Source organism: Falco biarmicus, chromosome 9, assembly GCF_023638135.1.
Source record: "Falco biarmicus isolate bFalBia1 chromosome 9, bFalBia1.pri, whole genome shotgun sequence".
Classification (NCBI taxonomy): Eukaryota; Metazoa; Chordata; class Aves; order Falconiformes; family Falconidae; genus Falco; species Falco biarmicus.
In genome coordinates this window covers 34,323,011-34,340,910 of record NC_079296.1, presented here as the reverse complement: position 1 = coordinate 34,340,910, position 17,900 = coordinate 34,323,011, and the positions used below count along the sequence as shown (strand labels likewise).

At 40.1% G+C, this 17,900-nt stretch overlaps 1 long non-coding RNA gene across 1 annotated transcript in view; it reads left to right on the top strand.

Annotated features, from left to right (window-relative positions):
- LOC130155321 (uncharacterized) overlaps positions 1-12,050 on the top strand; it is a 43,701-nt gene extending 31,651 nt beyond the window's left edge. The window contains exons 3-5 of the long non-coding RNA XR_008823999.1: positions 8,323-8,437; positions 9,788-9,879; positions 9,988-12,050. This is a non-coding gene — a long non-coding RNA (uncharacterized LOC130155321). The remainder of the gene's footprint in view (positions 1-8,322; positions 8,438-9,787; positions 9,880-9,987) is intronic.
- Positions 12,051-17,900: the final 5,850 nt, after the last annotated feature.

The following is a 17,900-nucleotide window of genomic DNA, read 5'->3' as shown; positions in this document are numbered from 1 at the left end:
ACAGTAAATGCAGACAATCAACAGCTTAGAGTAGAGCCTAGACAGTGAGGTGGTGACATACCGATTTCCTTGAGACATACAGGTTTTGACACTAGCTAGATACTAAAAAGCACTAGTCGTCAGAAATATTCTTTGTTGCATTCTCTGATTTTTCCTTAATCTTTAGTACATCACAACTCTGCCTGTGCATTAATGTGCACTGTGCAAGCAGGTGTATTTCTATTGCTGTCCCAGCAATAGCAACTTTTTTCTGGAGAAAAAGGGCCGAACTGCTCCAATCTCTTATCTCTTTTTGCAAGCAGCATGCTCCTCAGTGAACACAGATTTGTAGCAGTAGAAATGTACATGCGCTGTCCTTCAATTTGTATTTTAATCGTATCTGGAAAACAAAACTTCAAATAGCACTTCACAATCTTTCTTGAATAATTAGAAGCATCATTTCTATGTATTGTTGAAAGGTATGAGGAATCTAATTTAAATCAAATTTTCAACTGGCCCATGCTTGCTGTTAGTGTTCTTCTGGTGATTGATTATCTGTTCCAAAAGTTGGTGAAATTCTGTTAATTTCTTCTTTCCTTACCCTCTCTCTGTTTTACACTTTTCTGACACTGTCCTAAAAAGGAACAGTGCAGAGGACCACAAGATAGTCCTATTGATTTCAGTGAAACACTTGACTTATCTCAGAACTGCAGCTTTTGTTGGCAGAAGGCTATGCTAATAGATAAAGCTGAGAGTCTAATGTATTCCATAGTGCTGTGCCTGGTGACGGGGAAAAGGCCACTGAACATACCGTATTGCTTTCTGTAGATACACATTTTATATCTTTGTAGAGCAGATTCTGTGCTGCTGCACTTTCTACTGAAAACCGTATGTGACTGTCCAGCGCATGGTTTTGATCTTTACATCACCCCTGCAGAGAGCAGTCTTCACATTCAGTGTTCTGGTGAGAGGTGCAGAAAGAAGGTAACTCCTTCAAAAGTTTCTTATCTCCAGCTAAAAGGCAAACTGGTGGGTGGTATGATATGGTTTTGGACAAAAATGCTGTTGTCTCAATGGATACTGGTGTAGAGAACAGTGGAGAAGGGGTCAGCATCACGCTGCACTGATATGCAGCCCACAGCAAAAGCGATTGGTGTGGTTGGTATTCGGGAGGGAGGCAGTGCAAGGTAATTTTGGTCAACACCACAAATGACTTGTTTAAGTCACTTATAAGGAATCACCATCAAAGGTATTAGCAAAAGTAGGCTTAATATGAATTTGTGGAAGTTCACATTTCCCCCTGTTCTTCCCCTTTTTTGATATAAGATATGGAAAAAAGATGACAACGAAGTTCAATGGCAGGGTTCCCTTTATTACTTATTATGTGGATGAAACATATAAAGGAAAATTGTTAGAATCAAGCTAGTATGATTTACATGGAGACAGAAGATGCAAAAGGGTAAGGGAGACCCTCCCATTGAGTCACTTTTCAAAATGTTATTCGGACTCCTGAATTATACAGGCTCTTGAGAAGACACTTTCATTGACTAGATAAAACCTCAAAATGTCAATGTATGAAGCCTCTTACTTTGTGATGTGTCCTGCACAGCAGCGCATTGCTGCTCTCAAGTAATTGCAAAGAATAGGCGCATACGCCTATAAACTATGAGCTACCAGCTCATATGCTTGGTTTTTTTCCACATCTTATATCAAAAAAGGGGAAGAACGGGGGGGGGGGGGGGGGGGGGGGGAATAATCCTGTGTTTCATCCAGGGGACAGGTGAGGAAAAGGAAAACTTCTCCTAAAAAAAAAAAAGCGCTACCAAAACTCAGCCACAAACTCTGCAGCGGAGGGTGTGAAGCAGCACATCAGACGGGGATGAAAAGACTCTAGAGAGATGAACAAGCAAGAGGGGAGGATGAGAGTGAGGGAAGAAATAAAAGGAAAAGATGTGAGAGGTGGGCAACTGGGGGTGGGAAGTAGAGTTAAAAATGGTTAAAATTGTCAGGAGCTGAAGGGTGTGTTGCACTGAAGAAGGCTGAGAAGAAAAATATGAGCCAGGTAGAAATCTTTATAATAGATGTTATTTTACCTTCCAGCTGTTCTCACCAGTAAATACACGGTTGCAGGAAGACAGATGAAATAAAGGTTCCATTGGCTGCTGAGGCTCCTGCCAATCCATCCTGAGCATCTCTTGGGAGCGGAGACTTAAGAGTCTGACGTAAGCATGTGAGGAATGGGATGAGAGCAATAAACAGCTTGTTTTCATCTCTGATAGAATAAAATGCTGGCCCAGAGATCACAGGCCAGCGTAACTCATTATGCTATTCAGACCCACTTTTGTTTTTCACTTTTAATTGTATGATAAAGCAGCAGAATGCTTATGGAAGCGTAAGGGGCTTCCAGAGAGGGCTCTGGCAGACTGTGCAATCCTGGATATGAAACAGCAAAACTGAGAGGGGTTGTAAAAAATCTAGTGTTATGATACCTACTTTCTTTTTTCTGTGTCTTACATCATTTCTGAGTTCTGAAAGCTGTCTCACTGTGGTAGGTTGCTTGGTATGGGTGTACCAGCAGATCAGAGTACTAAAAGGATTAAATATCTGTACCTGATGCTTAGCAGGCAAGTGGGATTTGTGAGCTTGTAACTTGTTTGCACCAAGTTCCCTTTTGGGCAAAGTCAGGTTCCAGGATTTCCAATCTAGCACCTCTTGGGAGCTCTACATTAACAAATACAGAAATTCACTTTTGAACACAAACATGTACTTAATAGAATAATCCTTGATTTCAGGGCCTCTCTGAGATGTGGGTTCTTTGTCTGAATTCCTTTGACACAAGAAAATTGAGGGTTTGGGTTTTTTGGGTTTTTTTGTTTTGTTTTGCTATGTTTTTGACTAGGGCTCCACTAATTAAGTAGCAATTTAGTTGCTTACACTTTGAAGTTTCATTCATTACCTGTCCTGTGTTAAGTCAACAAAAGGCTACATCTAAGGCAGTGAGTCTCAGGCCATCACTTTTTTTGGCTGCCTAATTAAATGTAATTACTTTATTTTGTGCCAGGGTTCATACTTGTAACATTGCCTTGTAATAATTTAAATTGCATGTATGCTGCAGGGGGACTGTTTGACGCCACAGCGGAGACGTTCCTGCTGTCCTTCCTTGCCATAGCATGCAAGTCAAAAGTACAGAGACATCATTTTCCTCCCTACTTATTAGCTGCCCTACAGGAGAATCACCAGTAAGGCACTCATTTTATAGGGACAGGATATATAACGGACCCACTATTGTGCCTAAAAATAGGCCGCATTTGGGACATGCTGGGATTAGACACAGAGGGAATCCTAGATGTTTAAAAGTGGGTGACCTTCCCATGGCACACGAGCTTTGCATCCGTTCTCTTTTATTTTATAATTATGACAGATCAAAAGCATTATGCTGCCACTCATTATCTCTTTAGAGGGATTTGAAGAATTACTGTCCTCTTGACAAGCAAAATACTCCTGCTGCTTCTATTTGTTAAGATCAAGCAGCAGACACCCCTCAAACAGAAAAATCACCTGTATTTCATTTTCCCCCTCATGCATTAGGAAAACGGTTGTGGCAGAAAGAGTAAATGAGTAGCCCAGCACAGTTAATGAGCTCTGGTAAAGCTCCCTGACCCATGGAGTAAGTACAAGCCAGTCTGAATTTTTAGTCAGACTTTAATGATTAATAATACGGTAAATCTAGTCTCACTAGCACTAATAATAGGGGTTGCCTTTGGCTCTTTGTTGGCCACTGAAATGAGCGCATCTTCGCGGCATGTCTCGGAGCCCTCCCTTTTTGTCAATGGTGCCAGCAGGTCTACAGTGAAGCAGTTAAAACTAATGTTAGATCTTAAGTCTCTCAAGCTACATTCAAGTTTAAAGGCGGGAAGGGGGGTGGGGGGAGCCAAACAACTTCTGGCTTTCTAAGGGCTAGATAATTTGCAGAGTGTTTGGAGGAACATCACAAAGAGTACAAATGGAAAAACAATTAATCAATTTAATATAAAAGACGGATGGGACTGTTTGTTTCCAGAAGCAATGTCATATCAGCATTTGGGTGCAAACAGGAAGCAGGAGTTCATTTATAGTGTATTTGGTTTGATATAAAATGGCTTGGTGGGGGGAAGGCTGAATTTTTATGGCAGTTTTGCGAGGGGCAGCAAGATAAAAATCAAACAGGCATGTATTTGCTGTGGGGTTTGGTTTGGTTGGGTGCTGTTTGTTTTTTTTAAAATGCTAGAGATAAATAAGATAAATAAAACCTGACTCCTGCTACATACTGTCTCAGTTTAAACACCTTTGGAGGTTCAAGTGCTGGCTATGCCTGAGCTAATTCTTTATCTTGCTGCATGTGCTTGGCATCCAGCCCACTGAATTTATCCTGTCTGTGATAGAGGGCACATGTCACTTGCAGAAAACAGTGGGAGATGTTGGGGAAAATGTTTGCTTTTTGATTATGGTAGTAGGTCATCAGAATTCTAGGCTGTTTCTTAATCTGCGGCAATACAGGGCAGGGGAGACTATATGTTCAGCTGATCTTCTGTGTATGTTTAGGACCCCATTATATGTTGTATCAAGAGAGTATTTTATATGAGGGATGAGGATGTTAATCTCCACAGAGCAGGCTAGACAGCATGAAAAGCATTTCAACTTTGCCTCAGTAGGTACATAAGATAAGCCATATAATTCTTTTTTTCATTTTTTACTTACTTTTATACCCTCTTACAGCCCTGTTTGTCATCTCATGATGGCATAAGCTTGTTGAAATAGGGAGCCTATCAGTCTGTGTTCAATTTTAGATGTAGGGATATTGTGATTGATTTAACTTCTTCCATTGATTATCAATTTAAATCAGGTCCATTTAGAACGTTGCATGCAAGTCCTCAGACTCAGACCTCCTTAACGGGCTTACGTAACCAAATTCATTTAAGGATGAGGTAAACAAGTTTGTGGTAATACAGGGGGAAAAGTCTTTATGCACACCCACTGCAGAGTGTCAGAAGTGTGCTTTGCATGCAACTAGTGGTTTGGTTGGAGAGGAACATAGACCTGTGCCTACTGCTGATGAAAAAGCTTGAAACAAATGGAAAATGCTTCTGCTCAAATTCTGCCTCTTATGAGGCAGCGTCTGTGCTATGTTGGCAGTGCCAGGGAGATCAGACTCTGCGTTAAAGGAGTAGTGGAGGGCTGTCTTCATAGCTAAGTTTGTAGAGCCTCCTAAACCATCAGGGCCATGATTAGGTATGTCTGCCCCAGTAGAGATTATGGGCTATGGAAATTCAGTGGCAGAAGTAGCGCTGCAGTGGGGCCATTCATGCAGAGCAGGCTGAGGTGGTCTATCTTGCTGCTTCAGACGGGCTGTCTTAGATGAGCAGGCAGGTGGCAGAGCTATTTAAAGCCAAAGAAACGAGGAGAAGCTGAGTGCTCCTATAAAATGTAATCTGCTCTGCATTTTCTTCTCCAAGCTATAAGAGACCTGTACTAAGAGAGCTTGAGCTGGTCCCCATCTTACCTCCACATTTCTTACCTCTTGCTCTGCTGAGGTTCAAGGCATCCAAGTATGGCTGTGTCCTGCTGGAGAATTACTGTGGGGAAGAATTTATACATTGTACAATAGAAGCTAAAAAGAAAGAAACTACTTGTGTGAGGATCGTGAGCCGGTTTTCCCGTTTCTGCAAAAGAACAAATATGACCCAAATTGCTAAGCAAATATGCAGCGAATTAAAAAAGCCCACCAAATGTGGAAGCGTTAGGTGGCTTAAACCAATGTATAATGGAGTGTCTTTTACTGCGGTTAGATTAATACTTGCGTTCTGTATTTGCTTCCTAGTGCATGGTTTCAAGCGCAGCTTCCTCTAGGTTCAGTGCTCTCGGTAGGCTCTTGCAGGATGACTGGCAGTTTCTTTTCCAAACTGAAGAGTCTCAGTCTAGACTGTTGTTCCTTGTCCAGGAACTATTCTGTATTTTTTATAAGACTGCTCTGACTTACCCCCCCCCCAGCACTATCTGTTATAGCCTTTTCTGAGATGAGCAGACCAGAGCATTCAGCTTGTGGGTAAACCATGGATTTGACAGTGTAATGATTGTCTTCATCTGCTGTTTCCTTCTAATAGTTCCTAATGTTTGAATAACTTTTTGACCTCTATTGAACGTTGAGATGTTGGTTTTGTGTACTGCCTGACTATATCATCAAGTTTTGGTAATGGTCGACTCAGCTGTCACTATTTCCATGCATGCAGTTAGAAATTATTTTTTCCCCCCCTTATGCATTGTTTTACATATCAGATCAATTTACATTGGTATATTTTATTGCCCAGCTTTTCAGTCTGATATGATCCTTTAACAATTCTTATCAGCCCTTATTGTCTTAAATTGCTGAGTGTCATTAGCAGACTTTATCATCTCTCTGCTCAGATCATTTTGTTAGTGTGTTGGATAAAGTTAACCATTCAGATATAGTCAGGGCAAGTCAGTTCGCACATAAACTATTCGTGAGACGGTTCTTACATTGGGTGTAAGTACTGTTTGGCTCCCTTAATGTTACTTGGATTGTTACCCACCGTTACATTTGTAGGAGTTATTTGGACCCAGTATGGAACTTGTGAGGCCCTAAGAAGTCTCTCCTCCAGCTGTGATCCTGTTGCTCTCAAACAGATTTGAGTGGATTTGGGCGAAGCAGTCACATTGTCTGCCTCCAATGGATTTCTGGGCTGTGTATAGACAAGATGTGAAGCCAACATCCAGATCGTTGTTTGCCAGGAGCCGATGAGGCTCAACTTGAACATCAAAAATACCAAAACAAAATACTTCCAGCCCCTGTGTCCTGTTATCAACAGATGGTATTGATAGGCTGTTCCACAGTAAAACAACAAAGGTCTAACCAGGATCTTTAACAAATTGCTAGTGGGGAGGACAGGAGGCAGGATAAAGGAAGAAGAAAGATGATGCCTTTGAACAGAAAGGAAGGAAAGGGAAAAGATAATGCTTAAAGTTTTATAATTGTACAAGATCTGGGGCCAGCAAGAAAAAGAATTCATCCTATTGGAGACCCACAAATGGTAGCAGAGTGCAAGGAGAGGAATGGAACTGGTCACAAAATTTTGAAGCCCTTCCAGTATTAGGAACCTTGAATGATATCAGGGGCTACCAAACCATTCAGCAGCAACTATAACGTAGTTTATTTCAGTTTTCTTGTATATACAGCAAATGTCACCTGATCTGGTGTTATTGCACCGAGTTTCAAAAGTGGAACTACATTTTTTGACAAAATTGTCATTTAAAAATAGCTTTGTCTTTCTACCAGCTCCAAAGACAGGATTAGGTGAGGGCACCTAATCTTGAGAATAGGGAAAGCAGGGCTATAGGGAACCACAGACTGGGAAGCCTGGCATAAGAACTGGGTAGATAAGGAAGAACTGTGCTCTAGATCAGGCTTACCTGATGCTTTAATAAACATCATGTATCTCAGAGGGGCCAGTGGTGTGTAGGCAAAATCAAGGTAAGTCTCACAGATTTTGAGTTCTTTGAGGGAACCCCGTTGCTGTGTGTCCCCTCGTTTCCAGTTAATACAAATTTTGAAAAAGTGTTTGGCAATTAAAAGCACTGTGGGATGAGAGGGAAAGTATCAACATGGTGAGTGATTAGTTAAAAGACAGGAAAAATTGAGCAGGAGTATGTAACCAGCCTTCAGAAAGGAGACAGATCATCAGCAGGTTGTGCAAGTATTTGTTCAATATTCAGCATACAGAGAAATGAGTGGGAGAACCATATGGTGACAAAGTTTGTTGATGATACCAAGCTTTTCCAGGAACAGGGTTGAGGACCAACTATGATGGGCTGCAAACAGACATTGGGACTAAATGACTAATGTGAGAAGACATACAAAGCAGCGAAAGTGGTGGTACGCGAGAGGGTGGGGGAAGTGCACTTACAGCTCTATGCTGATTCTTTCCACCCTGGTTAAATTAATAGTGCTATGAAAGCACTGGCTGAGTGCAGTAGCAGTTGAAGGAGGATATAAAATGTCAGGAGTTGACTGTAACACTATGAATCTGTCGTAGGTCAGTGTAGAGCAGTCTATGCAATTCTGGTCCCCTCAGTTCCTGAAAGGAAAAGCCCAGAGGAGGCTGATGGGATAATCAGAGGTCTGGTGTGACTTCTGTATGAGCAATGACCAAATAGGAGGACTCATCAGCCTAGAAAAACACTCAGAAGGATGTGATAGAATTATATGAAATAAGTAGTGTCACGAAGAGGGTGACTGCAGACGAACTGTTCAATGCCAGTATAAATACTTTCTTTTCCCTTTGTAACCAGGTTTCCAAGTTCTGATTAAGATCTCAAATGTTGGTCTTAGTCTGCTAATATCTTTTGCCTATGAGTGATGGTGCTGCAGAGTGGAATGGATCACAAGCAAAAAGCTGGTACATCTGTCAGTGTTTTAAGGTTTGGTGCATAATTTAAAAACCCTTTAGCTGAAATACTGTCTATACTTTTATGCAGCAGAATATCAATCTTGGAGCAGTTGCAGAAGAAATTACTTAATATTGAATTTTCTTGCCTTTAAATTTGAATTATAATGATATACTGTTGTGGCTTTGCATTTTACAATACAACTCTAAAAATACTACAGAAACACTTTAAGATTGTATGTCTTATGTTTGTAATGTCTCTCTTGGCAAATGGTGTGCATTATAAAGATATAGTGTAGCTGTATTGAAGGTACATGTTACACCCAAAAAATCCTCATTAAAACCAGATTATATATTAATCATAAATGGATCTTCTTTTTGAAAACTGAAATTGTTCTTAAAGCACCTATCAAAAAAAAGTTCAAGTAACAACCCCCTTTTTTGCTTATCATGCTGTTGCTGTTTTCTTGAAACTTTCAAATAACTAAATGTTGCAAATCAAATTTCGGTGTGCTGCGTAGGGAACCCTGCATTCTTTCTCTATGTACAGCTTTTGCATCTCAAATTTATTATTGCATGTCAGAGGAGAGTGTGTGTATATATAAGAACAAGGTGGTGCATGGAGATCTGAGGAGAAATTCTGAAGAGTAGATTAAGTGTTTTAACTTTACAGTCTGGAGGTTGTGATAATTCAAAAATATGTCTTGGGGGGTTATAAAGAACTTTTTTCAGGTATAAGGTAACACTAGTAAACAATGGTTAGCAGAACTGTTGAAAATATTGAGTCCATTTAATCTACAAGAGAATCCTTTGAAATCCAAGAAATGTATAATAAGGGTTGCTGTAAAAGTGGGGTGAGAACATGCCAGATTTCCTCTTAGGCAAACGTTTTGTTCCCAGTCAGGCAGACTGGATATTCAGCATCTGAAATAAAAAGTGTCTTCAGAAGCCACCAGCAGTACCTGACTTACTCTGTCTCTCCATGTAATTGAGTCACGTGTCACGTGTTCAGTCATGAGGCTTATCCTTACTCAAACCCTTTCCTTGATCTGTGTTACTCTGGCTTCATTATTCTTTGCTCTGATGAATTGTAATCATCAGACTCTTGGTTTCTCTTATTTCGATTGCTGTTTCTTGTGTTACCCTACAGCATTGTAAATGCTGCCATTTTCTCTCTTCATGTCCCTTGGACTATCTTACCACTCTGTACCTCAAACACGTACTTCCATCTGTGAAGTTGCTGCCCAAATTCTTTCACCCCTGTTTTCTAGTACAAACTTTTTTAGCCTTTGAGGTTTTTGCACTTTGACCTGTCTGTAACACAAGGCCTAACTCACGCACTCCTGGTCCCTCTTTCCCATGTGTTTCAGGCTCTACTCTGAATTCCGTTATGTTCACAGTGCCATCCAGGACTGCTTGTCACCTTCTCCATGATGGGATACTTTAAAAAGAAAAAAAGTAGGTCAGTTTGTTTAAAACATTTCCTCTGAATTTATCTTTCAAACTGTGTTTAGTTTTTAATGGGTGTGAAAAGCTATGCTGATGACTGAAGGCCTGGCCTGTTTCCTAGGTAAGCTCTGACCAAGTTTTGCTGCCGAATGATGCAAACGTTTATAAGACACTGCGTTTTATAAACAGTGGAAAGGACAGAGAAGAACTGCTGTAAACAGAGTCAGAACAGGAGGAAGGCCGTTCAACTATTGACTACATGTTTTTGCTGTCAACTTCTCGTTTCAGTTAATCTCTGGAAAACTAAGGTGTTTCAGCATAAGTGTCTGTAGTTACACGCTTGATCGCTTCATGAGTGTATGTATGGCAAATATTTCTGTCATTAGACTGGGATAGATACTGCAGTTAATTAGTCACTATTGTGCTTTGTTGCTTCAGCAGCTGCTGAGGACAGTTAGTGATGGCATTGCTTTAGGCTGGGAGGGAAGTGAGGAAAAAGGTTGTTGCAGTAAGTGCCTTGCCTCCTGTTTGTAGCTTGTCCGGTTGCATCTTGCCAGACACACAGACTCCTCCAAGTACTTTCACAATCATCTCTTGTCTCTTCAATTACCACTTCCTCCTCCCCCTGCCTCTCTCTTCCGTTTGACCTTCTGGTAATTCCTCCGGCGCTAGTTCAGAACGGTGCAGTAGGCTATACTACCCCCTCCAATTAAAGATATAAGTATGTTGCACATTAGAAGTTACCTAACAAGGCTCTAAACCCCCCTCAAATGAAAGCCCGCAGTCTCATTGATCTTGCTTGACCCACTTTGAATCCCAGATTTTTGTAGGTTGCAGTTAACTGTCTGTCACAGCAATATCTATCAGGTTTTTGGAACTTTGCTGTTGCTTTGCTTTATTACATTGTGCTGTCAGCCAGGAGTAGTAGGCTTATACTTCCAGATTCAGGCACAAGCTGATTTCCTAGGTTCACATATTACACTCAGGGTTTATTTTTAATTCGTAAAGATCACTTGATGTAATGATCAGCAATCAAAGAATATGCAATTATCACTCTTGCAAACTTTCCTGTGCCTCAGTAATTAAACCAACAAATTAGTTAAAGGCTCCAATGCGGAAGAAGATTGGTAGACTGTGGTCAAGACACACATTTACAGATTTTCCCTTAAGCTGCTTTTCTTGAGAAGCTTTGATAAAGACCATATGATATCAATTATCATTAACTCTGTGTGGTTTCTCTGCATTTGGAGCTCTCAGACGTTAGTAGACAGGAGCCCTGTGTTAAGTCTTTAATGTATAACTGGTATTTATGCTGCATAGCCTATTCTCATTTTGATTTGTCAGCTGACATTTGAAAGGGAAGATTTGAGACAATTTATATGTGCAGACTGTGGCCTGTTGTGCTGAGTGACACTTCCTCCTCTGATCCAATTTGACACAGAGCTATTCTAACAGCAGCAACAACATATTTTAAATGCCAAATTCAAACCCAAACATTTTAATTATACCTCACGTTCAGTTACTGCCTGAAAAATTGAAGGATGCGTTTTGTTAAGGTGTCACTGCCTGAGCTTGACAACAAAGTCAGCATGATTTAATAAACTGATGTAAATCCTCTCTTCAGAGAGTGCACACTCACATAAAGCCCCTAAACATCAAAGTCTCTCTTGTCTTGAGCTCTGTTCTACAGTCCATCAGTGCGAGCCTTCCTTCACAAGCAGCAGAAGGAATTCAGCAAACATGTAGATGTGATTCATTCTTAAGATCTTCAAATATGTGGATGAGTCACTGATAAGTACATGTAAATTGTGCTGACCAGATTTAGTGCAGCAACCAGCACTGGAAATTACAGGATGTAGCTGGGAACAGATGAGGGAGCCTGAAAACTCTTATAACTGAGGAAGTACATATAAAAATCCCCAGCAGTCTAGAGAGTTCATTTCACTGGAATCACAAAAGAAAGTCTACATAATTAATTTTACTAGGATTTAGACAAGTTTAGGCCTGATAGTTCACAACTCCTCTTTGGTGCTTTTTCAGTTTGGGAGCTCTCAACAATTTAGGAGCAGGGGGATGAGGAGCAAACAAAAACCCCAAACCTGTAACTTTTTGGAAGGTGAAAGGCTGTGTATGATAGGCAATATTGGCTCATATGTTAGCTGAGCTTTATGTCCATGTCTCATCTGGATGCTGTGAGCTTGGGGGGAGTGGGAGGCTGTAGCATGGATGCAGATAACCAGGAGGCAGAAACGTCTTAATAATGTTGTCTTCATGTTTTCATTATACTTTGATTATTTATTTTTTTACTATCAACAGGTAGACCTAGACCATATAAAAGCTGAGGGAACCTTGAAAGTTTTCCTCTTGACGTTTTGTTTATATGGCAGAACCCATGGTTTGCTGCTTTGCATCATATGTAAGAAAGTACGATTTCAGGGACAAAGAAGGAAGAATTATGTTTGAACACACCAGGTACTCTCAGGTAATTTTCTTCAACCTAGACAGCAAAACAGTGTGCAGCATTTTATACCCTTGTTGGTAGAGAAATAAACTTCTGACTTCCAAGAGAAATTTGGAGACTTCAAACGACACTTCTATAGATTACCTTAGCCAATTTAACTGACAGCTACCTGAGAGTATCACCTGCTGCTATTTGTCTTTCTGACTTAGCACATCATCTTGAGGCAGTCTGATGGCTACTATGCTTTGTGTCATGTTTTACTTAGGGCTTTTCTTCTGTTCTTCTAAAGCTTGCATGTTTGTTTTTTGTTTTAAGCTATGGTAGTCAGCATGAAGTAGTACAGGTGGTGTTTTCAAGTATCATAATGTAAAACCTGTGTATGTTTTGCAGCTACTAAATATGCAACAAACCCGCCTGTTAAGCAGCCAAATTTCTGCTTGATGTCAGCACACACCAGGGCTCCACCTGCACAGCAGGTCTGGGCTTGACCTTGTGATTTTTCACACTGATTCATCAGAAAGTTATCTGGGATGTTGCTATAATCGTGATGTAATTGGAAAATCTTATGCTATTCAATCACCTTCAGCCACCTACTCCCATATCTATATATGAGCAAATATCTTCAAGGGACAGCATGCCAGGGATGTGGTTTCCCACGGCTATGAAGAAGAATTAAGTGGGTTCCAATTTTTTCTCAGAAAGTTTCAGAACTTTTGGGTTATTGGATGCTACAACCAAAAATACCAATTCAACAGCTTTTAAAAATACCATCACCTTTTTGCTAGACATCATTTAAAATAGTGGTGCTGCCTTAATGTTTCCTATTTTTCAGCATTTTCAGTCTTCCCTAGCCATCTCTTAATGATGTTCTGAAAACCTCAACGCTGGGCTTGAGAGTTTGCATTTTAGCTTCAGATGTCTAATCATTCTTGCTTAGTTGATAGAAATGCTTGTCCTATACTTCTAATTTTCTTTTCTCAACCGAAGGTAGTGGAAGCATAGACAGGCACAGATTTACCTTTTCTTCCCAGATTTTCCATGCCAGGTTACACACTGCATTAAATAAGAACGTGAGAATCCCCTGTTTCTTCTGTGAAACTCTAATATTTGCAGTGTCCTCTGACCCAGGCAAGATACAAGCCTGTAACACACAGTATAAACTTAACAGATTACAGGTTTCTGTAGCAACCCCTGATGTTATTGAATGACAAGGCCTGGGTTTTTCACTTGAATTATTGCTAATTTCAAACTTCAGACTACCTGCATTAAATTTAACATCCTAGCATATAAAGGGCTGGTTTAATACAAGACTTGAGTCCCTCCAAGAAGGTGGAATTCCAAAATGATGCTAAATTCATGATGAGACTGAGCCGAGTGGTTGATCCCATGGTGTCTTCACCAAGAGAAGTTCTCTTCACACATGGAGCCCATTCCTAGAAGTTAGAGCCTGAGAATTTGCTGCCCCACTAGATGACCCAGGATTTTGGTAAAACCTTTCCCAAATAACGAAGCCACTAGATGAAAGAGTAAGTGGCAGTGTAGCAGCAGTAGAAATGGAGAGAGAGGGAAAACAAAGAGACTTACTTTCACCAGCCACTTGGAAACTATTCCATGTTTGAAGAACTGTGACGGGCAGCTCAGAAGAAAACCCAGACAGGGGAGATGAAAATTTCCACCAGCAACCTGAAAACAAGAGACTTTGGAATGCATGCCTGTGTTAAAGAGGCTGGCCCCTGTCTTAAACATAGTCCTTGCTTAACCAAACTTAGCTAAGAAAAGCTTGCGGTGCTAGAGACATGCAATTTCTGAGCATGGTTAGCGTTGTAGTGAGAGCCACCAAAGAAATAAAAATTTAAATGCATCAAAACAGAAGAAATGCTGTGTTTTGTTTGGATAGCTTTGCTGTTCACAATGATTTGAACTAAAGGAAATAAATAATTTTACATCAAAACTTTTCATGAATTACCCTAGTCTTTCCATGTTGATAGCAGGTTAAGGCAGGAAAAAGTTCTTGCATCAGTCTCACACTACTACTGAGATTATGCTTAGTGAAGCTAGGAATTAATTATATTTGCCAAGATACATCCTGTCCATTCATTGAGCTTTTTGTTATTGCTGCATTTTTTTAATCTTCCTCAACAAAATTACATTTGCTTACCCTTTGTCTAGGCTTTTACTATTTACACAGACCCATCTACACTAAATACGCATATACTATAAAGCCTTCAAGGCAATACTCTTAATCTGTTGGGTTTGTGCAATGAAAGTTGAATAGGTTACTGAAATCCATAGTGATTCCATCACCTCTGCTCCTTAAGCTAAAACCTGTTGGGATATATCCTACAATACCCTTTTCTGAATTTTCAGATTCTTATGAAACAATACTTAAAAGGATGTGGGCATTAGCTTTAAAAATCCCATTAGTAAACTGGATTATCATCCTCACAATGTATGGCTCTGAAGCAGACACTGGGAATCTAAAAATAAGGTGCTGTTTTAAAGACTCTAGTGGAGAAAGCATGCCCTCAAACTTCTCTCAACTCACATGGACCATCTTTCACTGCCTCACTGTGTGGCTATGTATTGTGGTAGTCATGACAGGCTGCACGGCAATTACACTGTGTTTCATGCAGGTACAGCTCTGCCAGCCCTGCACAGCTTGCACTCTGGAAGCTAAAAATAATAATAAAAAAATTAAATATAGTTTTGTCTTCTAAAAAGAAAATATTTTTTTTAAAAAAAGACAGCCCTAGGAGGATTGATTAATAATTGGTAACGTGATCACCATTTGAATAAGACCTAGGCAAAGAGCCTCCAGTAGAGGGAGTGACCAAATTAAAAATCCCATCTAAACAGCTTCTGAATTATAAATTGCCAGTAAACATTTTCACTCCTCCAGTGTATGTGCCCTGGGAAGCATCTTAAACATGACTGTCTTACAGAGCCTCATGCATGAGGCTGACAGTCACACTCCCACATGTGAGCCAATGCAATTCAGTGACATTTAAATATGTGAACAGGTTTAAGAAGAGTTTTTTCTTTCTGCAGTTCATGCATTGTGGCTGCTGTCATCCATGTTTACTGCTCTGCATTGCAATATTCAGTACATCACAGCCATGCATGACACTAATCACACTGCCTTTTCACACTGCCTTTCCGTTCAAAAGAAATCAAAAAATCCTAGCTTTGATCCTCAAAAACCTCCCTGTGCTGGTCCAAATACAAGTCATAGTTTCTTCTCCTTCAAGAAAAATATTCTGACTAATCACAAGGATTGGTTAGCTTTTGGGTAGCACCTAAAACACCAGTAATGACATCTTTGAGGTACCTGGGTATTTCCCTGATGATGAGACTAATCTGTCCTCTTTCAAATCCATCTGTATCAGCCTTCCAGTCACCCGGGCATATGCACCTAAAAATGACTCTCTTCTTCAAAGGCAGCTCAGAGAAACTACTGAAGATGAAACATAAAACCCCATTTCTCAGTGAACTTTGTAAATGCACATTCTTTCCATCACATCTCAGTTTAATCTTTCCGCCCCGCCCCATAAAGTCTTTTTACATACAGCATGAGCTCTGAACTGGGATCTTCATGTTGCACGGCATCAGACAGTGGAGATACAGTTTCAGAAGCCTCTGTGCAGACACTGACTGAACAGTTCAGAGCAGTATCAAAACCTGTTCTAATATAAAAAATAGTATATATTCTATTTAAAATGTGATTAGAAAAGCAGTATTTGGGAATTCTAGGGAAATGCTGCACTTGAGAAAAGAATCGGGGTCAGTGGGGGGGAGGAGAGAGAACCGCAGCATAAAAAGAACTTCCAGCACTGAGTTTAAATATAGTTTTTGATAGACAACTAGCTTTTGAAATGATCCCTTACCTTTGTGCTTCCTTGCAGCTTGCAAATGTAGGTTTTTTTCTTTTTGCACCCCAGATGAGCTGTGTGTAAAGTAGTAGTCCCATTTCAGGTGAATTTTTAAGTTCTATAAACTTCATAATTGTAGCACACAAACACTTTTTCCCAAAGACAAACAATATAATATCCTCTGGGGAAAACAAGAGGACTCCAAGTTTAGAAAACAGGCTGGAGTGATCATTAGTGAAGCACAATTTCATGGCAGGAAGTCGGCTTGGATCCCGTCTATGTATCCCAGACATTTTATGGTCTGGATACAGAAAGCTCATATGGTGAATGTTGGGGTTTTTAACAGCCATATTTTGGGCCCATAAAATAACCAACTACAACAGTTAATTTTCACCCACACACCCAAATTGCTAGTTGGTATCACAATTTCAGTCCCCTGACACCCCTTACACAAACATACACTATTCACCACCAAAAAAAGTAAAACCAGGAGGGTAGTCTTTGGGGATTGCAATGGAAGTTAAAAAAACACATGCACCATACACACAAAAACGAGCAGCAGATGACTGATTATACCTTCCAGCAAGTTGCAGAAGGAAACAGTTTACAGAATGTGTTGCCTCACAGCTCTTCCATCTCTCCATCACCTCCTTTTCCTTTCTTTTCTGCTCTGGTCTCTGTAGTCCTCATTTCATAAGCTGTTGTAGCCCAGAGCAGAATCAGCACCTTCCAAGAGCACCAGCAACTTTAAGGTTCACTTTAACTCTTTCCAAAACAGCTCCGTGTCTTTTAGCAGGAAATACAACAGATAAGTTGCTACTGTGTTGGTTTGTGTGGTAAGAAAATGTAAGCTGGCAGCTAGGTTATCATCTACTTATCCTAATGAGCACTTAGCTCAACTTAAAATACTGCTATGCTGCAGAAGAAAGAAATTGTGATCCTCTAACTTGTCAGAAAATGAACAGTATGACCAAGCTAAGTTGTGAGACTCATTAAAGCTTGTTGGTCATTCAGTTCAGTAAAATAAAGTCAATAAACGCTTACTCAGATGAAGATTTTGTTTTAAGCTCTCCGAAGGATTTGGCCCCCAAGTCCCACTAGAAGTAAGCTTCAAGCCCCAGAGGTGGTTTTGAAAATTTTGTTTAGTGTAAGCTGTATTATCAGCAGAAATATGTATTAATGCGTAAACGTTTATCTTGAAATAGGATCCATTTTTTAGGAAGATGCGGGTGATGTCATCTTTTTACAGAAAGAGGTATTATTTCATAAATTATAGCTAACTACTCAGTAACTTACACTGGGTTGAAATTAAAATGAAAATGTTCTGGAGTGTATAGCTCTTCCTGAGATGTATGAAATACTAGGCTAAGCATCAAAAGCAGGATACCAGCTCAGTTCTAAAACAAGGAAAATGGGCAATGGACTTGAACGGTGCAGGTTTATAGACCAGCTCTGCATTTACAGAATGAATTATGTAGATGATTTAAGAGGCATTTTCTCTTACCTTTTTAGGTTCTGAGCACTTTCTATGGGAAAATCATATCAAGCATAGAAAGAGTTCAAAAAATTCTGAGGTACTGGAAAAACTAGCCTAAAATAACAGATTTACAGATGACCAAGCCACTCCAGCCAGCTGTGTCACCTTTCTCTCTACCTCATCTAATCTATCTTGCCTAAGACAGCTGCAAACTGTAACACATTGAA